Source organism: Mastomys coucha, unplaced genomic scaffold (genome assembly GCF_008632895.1).
Source record: "Mastomys coucha isolate ucsf_1 unplaced genomic scaffold, UCSF_Mcou_1 pScaffold14, whole genome shotgun sequence".
NCBI classification, from domain to species: Eukaryota; Metazoa; Chordata; class Mammalia; order Rodentia; family Muridae; genus Mastomys; species Mastomys coucha.
The window spans coordinates 99,621,369-99,636,119 of record NW_022196896.1 but is presented as its reverse complement, the minus strand read 5'-3'; positions in this window follow the sequence as shown (position 1 = coordinate 99,636,119).

Sequence of the window (14,751 nt, the reverse complement as noted above, 5' to 3'; positions counted from 1 at the left end):
CTCCAGCTTGTGTCAAGTTGACACACAAACCCAGCAAGTACAAGAAGTCAGTACATAGTAGCTCATTGCACACTGTAAGAGTCTCCTAGGTGTCCAACCATATAAACAGGAGGATGGGGGAGGCAGGAGGCAATTGATTTGTGAATCCTTTACCTGGGTGATTTCTCTTTAGGACCCTTTCTAGATGTGATAGTTATAGTTCTGGGAAGAACAAGGCAGACCATAGAACATATGAACCATCACTAATGCTTTCTTTTAAGGAGTGGAATACCCAGAATCCTTTCTGTTTGAACAGAGGAGAGTGATGCCCTATGTTCAGAATGCTCACTTCTCAGTACTCAGCTACTGAGTAGCAACGAGGTTTCAGAATATCTAGTTGACTTATATAAGCCTCTATATCTTCTGATTGATTATAAGGGGCTAATTGATGTACAGCAAGGGTTAACTGAACCACACAGTAAATGTTCAATACATGTTAGTCATTATTAGTATTACAGAATGACTTATTTTACAAACCAGCCCTTAATTATTTCCTTATCTCTGCTTCTGCCCTGGGCAAACTCACTCTTCCTCCTTTCAGCTCTGGACAAAATTTTGGAAGAATGTCCCTCATGGCTTTCAATTTTTTTTTTTTTTTTTGGTTTTTCGAGACAGGGTTTCTCTGTATAGCCCTGGCTGTCCTGGAACTCACTCTGTAGACCAGGCTGGCCTCGAACTCAGAGATCCTCCTGCCTCTGCCTCCCAAGTACAGGGATTAAAGGCATGAGCCATCACTGCTCACTTTTCCCAGCTCCCATCTTAATCATTCATGGTGCCTTCACGTTTCAGCATATTCCTTGGCCCTGTGGCCTCAGCTCCATTACAGGCCTCTTCCACACTTCTTTCCTATTTACAGATTTGGCACTGTAGAAGACACCATACATTGGAACCCCCCTTTAACAAGAGTTTCTATTCCTTAGTTCTCTCTCTCATCTCTGATGTCTTGTTTTTTTTTTTTTTTTTTTTTTTAAAAACTCTGCTCTTAACACTTACCTTGTGTGATAAGAGAAAGAAAGAGAGGGGCAGAAGGATGGAAAGAAAGAGGAGACTCATTCCCTGTCTGGGTAATGGGAAACAGGCTTCTAATTTTTTTTTGTACCAGGTCCCAAGCACAGACTGTAACATTTGTATTTGGTCTCAGATAGCAACTCTATTCTGTAGTCACCACAGATCCTATGTCCTGGTGTGGCAGGATCTTATCATCAAGTGCTTCATCTCTCCAAGGACTTTTAAAGGCCATTTTGCCTCGGCTCAACATTGACCTTATGTGCTACTTTTGGAATCTAACACCCACCCTACCCCCATAAAAGTCACAGTGCCCCGATCTCCAACACAGACCTGTGACTCACAGCTGATGAGTCTTCCTTTCCGTTGCTCTTAGCACTTATCTTGTGTGACAGAATCAATTTGGTTAAAAAATAATTTTATCTTTGATTTACTCCCCAGGTTCTGTGCCTTCTGTGTTCTCAATTGGTACGTTCTGGAAAACCTTGAAGTCATCTTTTCCTTTGAACTATTGTTTCACTCATAACAACTGTACAATTTTATGGAGCACACTGTGATATCGTGAAGCATCCATGTGAAGTGTGTTAATTGGCGTTAAGTGTATTCTAACTTCCTATCTTGGGATGCACAATACATTACTGTGGCTCAGCACAATGGCACCCAGAACATATTCCTCATATCTCTCTGGGACATTGTACCTATTGGCCATTCTCTCTCCATCCCTTCTCCTACAGCTTCCCCCTGACTCTGGCAAACATCATTGTATTCTCTACTTCCTGGAGGTGACTCTTGGATGCAAGTCTCCACATGCAAGTGACCATGTGACCATGTGCTTCTTCTTCTTCTTCTTCTTCTTCTCTCTCTCTCTCTCTCTCTCTCTCTCTCTCTGCCTGTCTCTCTCTCTCTCATTCTTTTCAGACTCCATGATCCTTTATCCCATAGAACTTTGGTGACTTCTGGATGGTGTTGGAAGGATTCCAAGCAATATTCTCCCTCTTTTTTTACCCTTTCTCAACTTCCAGGCCAGACATTTATAGCTTGACACCAAGCCAAAAGCATTTCTTGACTTTGCATTTGACTACTGAGTGGGGTCCTAGATCACCAATTATCCCTTGGATCCAGTATGCTTTGTCATGGCCAAAGGTTTGCTCATGCTGTCCACTCAGCTTGGAATACATTTTTTCTTCATCTAAAATGTCAAATCCTTCCTAGCTAGCCAGGTCTTTCAGATGGCAACTTATTGGTAAAATCCATTCTGATCTCTGAGGTGCAGAATTAATGAGCTCGCACTGGACCCTCACAGCATTTTGTTCATTCTTATGATGAGAACACAGTCTGGCCAGGGGTCACTATGAAAGAAACCATCCTCCCTGCAGGGTGGAGAGCTGGATTCTAGCTTCTGGCTTTTATCATGTTTAAATGCCCTATCTTCTGTTACCTCTCCTAGGGCTCAGCCCAGTGATTTGCACTCAAAGGGCTTTCCACAAACATTTGATGTTAGAGGTGGTTTGCTTGGGGTGTTGTTGGCCTGAAAGGTTTTCAAGTGACATGTGGGATTCTTTTGAAATGAACTTCTCAGTCCTTGACTGCCTCACAGCACTTTAGGCTTCAGGAGGAGGCAATCTGTGTGGGGATGGATATTCCGCCCCCACTCCACCTACACATTCCCCTCTGGAACCAGTTGCACAAGACTAACGAGATCCATGGCCCATACCTCTGAACCAAATTTATTAGGGATTTGGGTAAATGCTGCCTTGAAGCTAGGGAGGTATGTCCATTATTACACAGCAAACCACCTGAGAGGAACGGATGAGTGCCTCTGTTCCCTTTACCTCCACTAAATGGCCCCATATTAATATATAATAGTGTATATATTTACACATACACACACAACACACACACACACATACATGTATATATGATTGTGCAGGTCATTTGCATATTGTTCTCTAACGCTTATTTTCTGTGCTGTCTATTCTTTGTCTTCAGGGAGATATATAGTAGTGAAAAAGATCAAACCCAACTCCTTGAGAACACCCCTTGATACAATTGATTACTTTGTCACATCCCCTTGCTTCAGCTTTTGATGACTCTCTTACTTCTGAGTCCTCCCTTCTCAGTGTTCATTTCCTACACCTCCTCCTCTACCTCCCTCAAAGAAGACCCCAGGCTTGTTCTTCTTGATTCTTTATCTAGTTCCATAGCTCCATACTGAAGATTTCTGATTTATTTATTTACTTACTTAATTTATTTGCTGGTAAATCTTGGTTCAGGTATTATCATTCCTTATTTTTAAGATGTACAGAACACCATGGCTTATATCCTATAATGTATATTAAAGTGAACTGTGCTAAAGGACCACTGTTGTCTATCACACAGATGGAGCCACTGAGTCCTTCAGAGAGGCAGCCACATGGTGGGAATACGACTTAGGCTTCTGGCTCCATGTGCAAGGTTGTGGTCACTTATCTATGATACGGCATGTTTACCTCCTCAGGCAGGCATGGTGCTCCACTCTTGAATCAGTATACCACATCTTGGATTGACTTGCTGTCCCTTCTACTCAGATGAAAAACTCCACATACCTATTCCTTCTCTTCTCTCCTAAAAAATTCTATCTTCTTGATCTTTCTTTTGCCACATGGAATCTATTTCCTCCTTGAGAAATTCAGCTACCTGCCACAGATGCTTTCTGGCTTCCTACTCCAGAAGAGTTTTCAAGTGGGAGGGAGTGGGGCCTGAATGATCTGTAGAGCCATCGTATGTGGAGAGAGAGGGAGGCTGCCTTTATGATTGTTATACAGATTTTGATCACTCTTTGGGCTCTCTAGCCATGAAAGTGAGGGTGGCTTTCAGCTTCTAGGCACCTTGGATTTAATCCAGAGGTCAGTTTTGTCTAAGTCTCCATTCTTCTTTTCATCTCTTCTCCTAGAGATGGAGGTTTTGGTCACTTGCTTTCTTGTTGGATTCCCCAAATAGAAGCACCTCTATTTCTCATTTCCTCCAGCTCCTACTAGGACAGATTTGTAAGCAAGATCTGAATAGGGGATCTCTGCTTTTTCAGTGCCCCTTCCATACAGCGCAGGGCTCTGAAGGCACAAAGGACCAGTTTGCATTGAAAGCATTCTGCCCACACAGAATTCACTCAGCACTGACAGTGGGTACCACTAAATGGCCCGTCTCCTTGTCTAACTATGTCTTTGTTTGGAAGGAGGGAAGACCTAGAAGAAAATGACTTGGTTGACTGACCCTCAGAAGCAGGAAGAAGCAGGGCCCAAGGAAAACTGTCTGAACCTGGAATGAAGAAGGAAGGAAGGAAGGAAGGAAGGAAGGATGTAATTTGGCCCATAGTGCTCACCCAACTTGCCTTCTACCTCATGACTCTCCATCTATATCCACAAGCAGGGGGATTTATGGAATGAATTTTATTTCTCTACTCAATGTTATATGAAGCATTGTCTTGAAGGCATCCTCCATAAAACGACTCTACTGTGGGATCTATGAGCTCCAGATGTCCGATGGCTAGTTTTTATTCTCCTCACATTCCCTTTGGTATTTCCACAGGTGGATGATCTGCTGAATAAATGTTAAAAACCCAGATTTATGGTAGAATTGGTCTTTGGTTAAACATGAGAATTCTTTATGCAGTTTTATTAAACTAATAACTCCACATGTGTTTGAAAGCTGCAGGTGAAGGTGGCCAGGTAGTGGCCAGCTTGGCCAGCTTACTCTGTGTTGACTTCATGGATGACTTACAGCTTCTTGATACTCAGCTGCCTCCTGCATTGCATCGTGGGAAGGTGGAAATAAAGAGAGCTCCTCTCTAGGGGCTCAGGGTCAGTGAGATATTAGTGAAACCCTTTGGTGGGAAAATCCCCGTGTGACAACAAGGAGCAGACTGACTATTCCCAAGCCTCCCTGCAGCCTGGGCAGCTTGGCTAATCACCTTAGCGGGCAGTTGATTCTAATTCTCCTTTCTTGCAAAGTTAGGGATTTTCTTGAAAGAAATAATTACCAGGTATTTTAAACGTTGTCAGTGACTCATTCTTTGAAATGCTAACCTGAGGTTGTCTCCTTCAGAGAATAATGATGGTAGCAATTTATTTCATAGTTAGAGTTAGGCCAATTAGTGCATGCCCTATGCCTAGAACATAAAAATTTTGAAAGTCTCTTTAGGCCTTAATGGGTCCTGGAATTCCAGGACTTTTCCTTCAAATGCTCTTTCTGCTTTCTCTTTTATTTATTGTTATTATTTTAATTATATGTATTTAGGAGGTAGAATGTGGTAATTTGATGCATGTATGCAATATGCAATGGTCAAATTAGGTTAATATCTTCTTAGCCATTATCTTTTTTATTAATATGCAATAGTTGAACATAGTTATGGAGTGTAGTATATTAGGGCTTCCATAGTGGGAAAGGAGTCAGAGATGCACTATATGGAAAAGCTTGGGGACCAAGGTGCTTGAGTCTCTCTACTCAGCAGGCAGGAGGGATCCTTCGTAGGCCTCAGAGTCAATAATTCATCTGCAAAGAGAAATGGAAAGACTTTCTTCTGGTCAGTGTCCATGTTTCATCAGTCTTATGGTCTCTCAAGGGTCCTGGGAAGGGTTCTGGTCTAACCTATGGCACCCAGTTCTCTCATAACAAAACCTCATTCAGTTCCCTTTTCAGAGCCCAGTTCAGCGCCCACACTTTGTCTCTGATCTTTTTCCAGTTTGCTTCCCACTGCGATTTCTCTTTGGTGTGTGAGGCAAGGGAAAACAGCTAAGATTCAGCATAAGGGAGGTAGAAGACATCTTGGAAATCGGTTGCATTCAACTCTTTTCATCTCATCAAAGATGAGAGACTGAGTGGGATTGTGGAGGGTGAGTGGTATGCCTTCAAAAGACCCCGTGGGCTGGTGGGTTTATGAAGAGTTAAACTAAACCCAACATCTCCTAACTTCTTTCTCCTCTTCATTCCATATCTTCAGATACTAAGATTTTAATGCAGTTATAGGAACATGGGGCAGACTTGGGATTCCAAAGCTGATAGTCTTGACACAGTACTGAAATGTAAGGCTGAATTTAATTCTCCCACTACCAATTCCTTATCCCTATCATCCCCTTTTGAGGGAATTGCAGAATGGTGGAAAACAACTGCTAAGGCAGTTCCCACAGAGGCCTCTCCTTCTAAGGACATTTTATTCCCTTAGTTCCAAGCCTCAGCTTTCCTCTCTGTTTTAAATGAATGGAAATGCAGGGTTGGCATGTCTGTTGAAGACAGGAGAAAGCGTGGGTCAGTATTCCCATGTCCAAAAGAGATGCTGCACTCTTTGGTGAATGAGAGATTTGACTGCATTGCTCAGTTGTTCAGAACTGACATCTGATCATTTTTGGGTGAAAACTTCCCTTCACAAAGCTCCATAAGACACCATAACTCTCTGTTAGCTAACAGTTACTGGGTTCTAGGCCTGTGCTGGTCTGAGCTTAAACTAGTTCTTTAAATTTGCTTATACATAAGTAAGCCTCAATTCTGTAGATGAGACAACTGAAATGAAAGTAATACCCACTTGCCTGCATCTTAGGGTTGTTACTGTTAATATTTTGTATGCCCAGTGTCTGTCCCAGAATAAACAAACTATAAGAATAATCTTTATTGCTGTTACTTTCTGACAACCAAGCATGATGGTACAGGATTATGGTTCCAGCACTTGGGAGATGGAAGCAGGAGGATTAGGAGTTCAAGGTCATCCTTTGCTATATGGCAAGCTTGTAGGCAGCCTAGGATCAACACACACACACACACACACACACACACACACACACACACACACACACACTTGATCCTGGACAAGTTGGGCCTGGCATGGTTCTAACTCTTCTGCCCCTCCACACCCCTCTCCCAATATCTGCTCACCAGCATTCTAGGACCTTCCTCTGGGGGCAGATCTACCTTCTCTGAAAGACAAGGGTACCAAGCCAATAGTTCTTCATGGCCAAGTCAAGAAACCCCTGGGGGAAGGGTGGCTCAGCACCTCCTGAGCTTGTAAATGAGAGCAGCTCTCTGCCCTCACCCTGGGCTAAGTTATTCTGAGGCTATAAAAAGATCCCTGTCCACTTCAAAGGGCTTTTTATCAGCTTATCCATACAGATCCTGTTCAACTCGTCTCATTTTCAAAGGCAAAACAAAACCCCTTGGCTGAACTCGGAGCTGGGCTCTTACCTTTCTTAAAATATCTCTAACTTCAATTAAACAGATCCCTCTTGGCTCCCTTTAGCAAAAAGGTTGTCTACAAAGAGTTCCCTGACACCCTTCTCCTCCCTCCTTCTACCCCTGTCCCTGTCAGAGTGATATGCCATTCTGATCTGCTTCAAATTTGTACTAAGTTAGGCAATGTCACTTGGGCCAGGTCTTGATGCTGCTAGACCTTGTAAGTGGACTCTTGTTTCAGACCACAGCAAGTTCTAAAACTACTCTATGCCGGAACAGAAGGATAGTCAATTACGCATCAGCTTGAAAGATGACCGCCGAGGTTTCTAGGTCTCCTCTTGCTACAGAAACTCTGTGTGAATCTGATTGAGTCTGGGTTTTATTTTTCTCTAAGTAAAGAAGGGAGAGAAGTATAATCACTCAAAATGATCTCTGTAATGATTTCTTTGCTACAGTTGCCTGATTCTAAATCCCCCCTAAGTGTGTATTCCCTGAGGTCAGGGAAAATTGTCTCATCTTTGTATAGAATTTCTTAGAACCCATCAGTTTTTAATGATCATGCCTGAGTTTTCTTCTTATATCTTTCCATCTTACAGAAGGGTACCCATCTGTCCTATGTACTGTGTGTGTGTGTGTGTGTGTGTGTGTGTGTGTATGTGTGTATATATATATATATGCATATATATATGCATGCATGTATGTATGTATGTATGTGCCATGTTTCTCTGTTATTGTTTAATCTCACTGTCCCCTGACCACTATACTACCTTCTTCAGCTACAAGCATGAGCTCCAGGTGATCCTATACTATGCTACTATAAGAGGTGGATTACCTGAATATTGAACTCCCCAGCTCTGTTATAAAATCTTGGGGTTTACAACCTATACCCTAAGTAGGATCTGGCAAATCCTCAATTAGCTAGTTAAGAGAGACAAATTAAAAGTAGAAAACAGAACAAGGAGATTTTTCCAATGTGGAATATTGTGAAGAGGGACAAAAAGATCTGGCAAACCCCTCAAGTCTTTCTCCAGAGTCATGAAGTTAGATCAAAGATTAAATAGAGGACCAAGGAAGCAGTCACATTTGAAAGTGAGGTCTAATTGAGGGGTAAACCAAGTGATAAATCAGAGAAAGATTTGACAAAATGAGTCAGAGATAGGATTCAGCCGACTCTCAGGAGAGAAGCTATTTAAGAGCGGTTCAGGAAAAGAGTCAGTCAATAGGGGTCAGTACAGTACAGTGAGGTTGAGTTTGTTCATGAGTTCATGCAGTTCAGTGCAGGTCAGCAGAGGCAGTTGAAGCCACAGAATAAGAAGGAGCCAGAAGATTAGCACAAATTGCCAGAGTTTGTCTAAGGCCAAGCAGAGCAATTCAGTGAAAAGCCAAGAGAAGTCAGATTGAATCAGGAGTTTGAACCAGAACAGCTGAGTTGAACCAGCCAGCCAGAGTTTAGAAAGAACTAGAAAGGGTGAGCTTATTCAGTAGTAAGTCTCCAAGATGACAGTTTTATCTGGGGAATAAATTTACTTTTACAGTCTTGTAAGGTTGTCTAACAAGTTGTTGGAATTTTGTGAAATCTCTTTTTGGAAGACAAGATATTCCTCTGGCTGTTCCTCTTTCCTTCACCCAGGGTGCGATTCCTAGGGAAATTCCCATTTCTTTGGGGCCAGTTGTTTCAATAGTTTAATAGTTAAATTGAAAGACATGGTCTCTTTAGAATATCTTCATTTTTGTCAGTATGGTTACAGCTTTTCCCATGGGAATGTAACTTGTAGTTCTGAGAGGATCTGACAATGGCTCTGTTTCTACTACAACCTCCTCCTTCTCTTCTTGAGACAGGGTTTCACTATGTAGCCCTGGATGCCCTGGAACTCATTATATAGACCAGGCTAGCCTTAAACTCAGAGAGATCCCCTGGCCTTTGCCTCCTGCTGGGATTAGCCATGCACCACTACACCTAGCCTCGGTGGCTTTTGGTTCATATGACACAACCCGAAGAACAGCAGAGATAAATCTCAGTGGGTGAAGTTTGGCCAGTGGAAGCCATGGGAAGGGAGGGTGCAAATAAATCCCTGATCTTTCTGCTTTGAATCTGTTGCTCCATAAATCCTGTGTAGAGGCATTCAGAAAGATGGAATGAGCCTTTGGGCTTCTTGGTAGTGTTTAAGGCCACTGTCAGGTAGACAAGACATTATCTTTGCTTCTCATTCTTCCTTGAATCATATCCCTTGTGTCCTGGCTACCCTAGGGCTGGTTCAGTAAACTATTAATATTTAAGTCTCACATCAGATATTCTTTTCTAGGGAGATGTCATTGATTCAAATCGGCCTACTCCAAGTGTATTTATCCCTGGAGGCTACAGAAAGTTAAATCTGAAAGACTAATGCTACCCAGTTGTCCATTTTTTTTTCCTTAAAGTTATTTTGAGACAGTGTCTCATATACCTTGGATAGCATTCAACTACTATATGGTCAAGGATGGCCTTGAATTCTTGAACCTTCTGCCTCCACTTTCCAAGGGCTGGCATTATAGGCAAGCACCACTACACTTGTCCCCATTACTTATTTTAACGAATATTAACATAGGGAATCAAAGAAAGGAAGTGAACTGCCCCAAGTGAGTGACTGGATTGGTACTAGGTACAAAGCCCCATTTCCTATGCTTCAGTCTAGGACACTGGTTCTCAACTTGTGGGTCGTGACCCCTTTGGCACCTATTTCTTCCTCCATCTCTTCCTCCTTCTCTTCCTTCTTCTCCTCTTGAAACAGGGTCTCACTTTGTAGACCTGGCTGTCCTGGAGCTCACTCACTATGTAGAGCAGGCTAACCTTAAACTCAGAGATTTCCCCTGCCCTCTGCCTCCTGCTGGGTTTAGATGTATACTACCATGCCTCTGTGACTTTGGTCCAGACCCCTAGCTCCAAAAACATTCGTATTATGATTAATGACACCGGTAAAATCACAGTTATGAAGTAGCAATGAAAATAATTTTATGGTTAGGGGTCACTACAACATGAGGGACTGTATTAAAGGGTTGCAGTATTCGGAGAGTTGAGAGTCACTGTTCTAGTAGCTGGAATACAGAGAGGAGATAACTCAGTGGGCTCCCTCAGCCAGGAAGAACGCTGGAGTGGTGACAGTGTCCGAGCATAGCTTGTTCTTGGCTGGCTTCTGCGTTGGAAGCTTCAATAACTTAGGGTCATGTAGGCAAACCAAGACAAAAAGTGTTTTATACGTGTACATGCTTTTGAACAAGAAGATGCAGGTACCATCCTGCATGGGGATGAGAACCAAAGAGACCTCAGGGGCTTTGGGATCAGAGCAAAGTGAACTGATAACTTCACTTTCTTATTCAGACTTAACTGCATCCCTGATGAACTGCAGAGCTCCACAGGCATTCAGAGTGCCTCTTTAGAGTTAACAAATGAAGCTTTGTGCATAGCCCCATTTAAGTGGCTCCACTTTTTCCCAGGGATAGAGTCACAGGCAGAGTGGGAGGGATCATCCACATGGCTGGTGTCTGTTTTTAGGTTAAGAGGAGCAAAGAGAACAAGGGACTCATAGAAGGAGCCTGGAGAGAGGCTTGGCTCTTGCATGTTGTTAATCCATCTTAATTTATGCAGATAATGAAACCAAAGTCTCAGAGATCACATGACCTGCCTAGGGTCAGGCAGCTGATTGAGTCAGATTGGGATTCTGAAATAGCTTAGTTTTCTAATGGAGAAAGGGCAACCCTGAAGAGAAAGCTAAGCTTTCCAGAAGGCTGGATAGAACAAGATAGAAAGGGGGAGAGGGTCACCCTTTGTCTTTCCATCTGACATGTGGATGAAAGACAGTCCTGCACAACCCCTTCACCTAACACCTTCATCTCCACGAAACTACAGAACGTTCTTTGGCCTCAAGTCTCACAATGCCATTTTTTTTTCTGGCCTTTCCCTGAGCTGTTGGAGAGAGAGAGAAAGCTGTGAAAAATGATAGGCTACTAATTAAGATGAGGTAGGCAGTGAGTTCCAGTCAACTGACAAGCGCCTTGCTAATGGGGATCAAGAAAGACTGAGGCATATAACATTTCTGAGCTTCTGCCTCTTTATCTTTAAGGTGGAGTGAGACTATCCGATTTACAGGGTGGTGAGATAGAACACATCCTACTTCGAAGAAGCCAAATCCAGGTAACTTGAGGAAGCGCTTAAGTATTTACAAAGGTACAGCAGAGTTGAAAGAGAGAGTGGAGAGAGAGAGAGAGAGAGAGAGAGAGAGAGAGAGAGAGAGAGAGAGAGAGAGAGAGAGAGAGAGAGAGAGTTGATTAAGCTGAGCCCAGTGTTAGTAGCATCCAGGCTAGAAGGGAAAGAGTACGGACAGTCAGCAGAAGGGAGAATCATGAACTGTAGGGGAGGGTACTTTTGATGGGAGCTTCAGAAACTCCAACTCAAGGTGACCTTGCAGACAGGGAGCCAGGGAAACCTGCAGCGCCCTGCCCTCACCCTCCCTTCTCCCTCTAATCTTCTGCCAGGGTGCTGTCAGCCAAACCCAAGTGGGAGTTGGAGGGCAGGGAGCCTGCTGATGTCATTGGTACAGGTCAGCCTCTTAGAACAGAAAGGAGGGTGGGGAGGGTAAGAGAGAGGCAGAAGGAAGATAGCAGTGCAGGACATGCTACTTAAACTCTGAGGTCATTAACACAGTTGTCAGACTCTGCGGTGCCATCTTGGATCACCAGGCTGAAGCTTGTGCTCTTCTAAATGCTATTGATCTCATTAACTGACTCCTTGTCCCCGAGCCCTCCTCTAGGACCCTTTCTCTGGCTTTTTAGTGCTGCTCAAGTTTGTACCCTCCTCACCAATATTGACTGTGTGAAATTTTGTTCTAACCTTGGACTATGATCTGTCTGTGTGGAGTTACTCTAAATCTTAGACTCATGGGGTAGTGATAGTGTTGGTCATGGTTGTTTATTATCTGCCTTTCAAATGGTATATCTTAATCCAGGAGAAGACCTAATGCCTGGGTGTCTGTACTGTGACCAGGTATTGTCTACACTGGTAGCTCTTGTCTGACCTGTGCCTAGTTTATTTCTAAAGAATAATTTTCTAGAAGAGCCATGCTGGGAAGGAGAGTGAATTTGGGGTACTTGTGGGCTAAGTGAGGTACAGAGGAGGAGGCCCACCAAAACACAAGAAGTGGCAGTTTGCTCCTTACAGATTCTAGAGAGACGAGGGCAGCATAACCATGTGGGCACAAGGGGAAGATGGCAGACATCTGAGAAACGTAACTACCCAGTAGATGAGGAACTAGAGTGAACAACTTAGGATAAATGCATCCTCGGGGTGTAGTACATTATCTAAACAGATTCTGATTTGGGGTTATGGAGTTATGGCCAGTAGGCATGAGTCTCATAGGATTGAGGTATGATTAAGAATGATTAGTTACTTTTCTCATTTCAGTGACCAAATACCTTGACAGAAGCAACTTAAGGGAGGAAGGATTTATTTTGTTTCACAGTTCAGAGGGTACAGTTCATCATGGTGGAGAAGGCACAATGGTTGAGTAGGTGTGGACTTGCTCTGTGGTAGCTGGAACTTGAGGATAGTCACGCTGTGAGGGCAGACAGGAGACAGAGAACTTGTGACAGAGCCAGAGGTAGATATAACCTTCAAAGCTTTGGCCCTAGAGACCCAGCAAGGCTCCATGTTCCAGAGATTTCATAGCACCTCAGAAATACTTACACAAACTGAAGACAATAGGAGGTTCAAACATACGAGTGGGATATTTCACATCCAAATCACCATAGACATGTACTTGGCATATCTTCACAGTCAATGCATGCCTTGGGAATGATTGGTTTGCACTAAGTAGGTTGTATCCAACTGCCCCATAAGGAGCTTGTTAACCAGAGAAAGCCATAGAAGGAATGGATATGGATTGTGGGATGTTGACAGCTGGAAACTATGTCAAGGATAAGTGAGCTTTCTGGTTTGAGGAAGTTCAACGTATATTCAGAATGGATACGAAGGTGATATGAAGTCACAACTTACCATAGTCCATCTCTGACAGGCCTATCTAAGTAATAAGAGTCTCACTTTCCCAAACTCTAGACACCTCAGAAGGAACATCCCAGCTGTAGCCATTGCTGTAACTGTCACCTGGTCCAGTGCCACTGCTCAGTCTTGCTTTTTTCCCTTCTCATAGGAGTTGTTCTTGAGAATTGTCCCTCAAGTCAGACCTACAGTGAGTCTGCTTTCTGGCTATTCTGAGCTGTGACTCACACTGGGTGTATCATTACTGTCCACATGTAGATTTTAAACCATTACTGTAGGCTCAGCTTTATACTTCCTTTTTACTTATGTGCTTTGGAAATCTAGATGAGGGCAGAGAATGTCCTTTATACACACCCCAAATATCTTGCCTGGCAAAGGGGACCTTTTTAAAATTTACACAGAGGCTCTGTAGAGGTTCTTGAAGCCCTCGCCCAAGGCATGATTTTTTTTTCCAGCCAAGTGTCTCCATGGAAGCAATAGAAAGGAAAATCAAAGTGTCTGAGATAAAGTGGGGACATCTGTTGGAAAATTAAGAACAGGTTGTCTCTTCTTCTATACACTTAGAAATGGTGGCAAGGAGTAGACTAATGCAAGTCTTAAGATGCTCTGCTTGGGCTTCTTCTCGCATCTTAGGTGTTCTTACGGGAGTTCACTCATTTAATGGGCAATGCATAGGGGTTGTAGGGCTTGCATCTGATTCTGAGTGCAATTCTCTTGCTAAAGAGAGTTCATGTTTCTCCTTGACAGTTAAAGACAGTAACTGTCAAGATACTAAGTGTTACAAAGATAGTAACACTACTATATACTAAAAAGTATATATACTAAAAAGTAAAAGTATATAGTTTATTATACTTTAAAAGTATAATAAAAAGTTATTGGTAGTCATTGGAGAAGACTCTAAAGAACACTGCATTAATGGCATTAATGTAAAGCCCTCTCCTTATTTACTTCACCAGTCATTTTGTGTTCATACATATGTATACTATATATAGTCATATATATATTCATATATTCCCTGTCATGCTTCCCTGCCCTTCATTTTCTCATCCCTTCCCTCTTCCATCAGTCCCTTTTGTCTACATAGAAAGCTTTTATTTTATTTTCACATCATACACACATACATACACATATATATGGAAGTAGTATGTGTGTGTGTGTGTGTGTGTGAGAGAGAGAGAGAGAGAGAGAGAGAGAGAGACTTTGTTTAAAATCAAGAAAAGCAAATAAGAGAAAATATACTCTACTAAGTATAAACAAATACAAATACCTAGTAGACAAGAAATAATACCCAGCCTCTTTAGTCATTAAAGAAATATAAATAAAAACTACAGGGAGGGTCCATCTTACCCTAGGTATAATGACAGTATAAAAAACAAAACAAAGCAAAACAAAACAAACCAACTAGCAAGGATTCTGAAGAGGGATGTGGGGAAGGACCTCTATTTACTGCTTCTGTGGATGTAAGAGGGATGTGGGGAAGGACC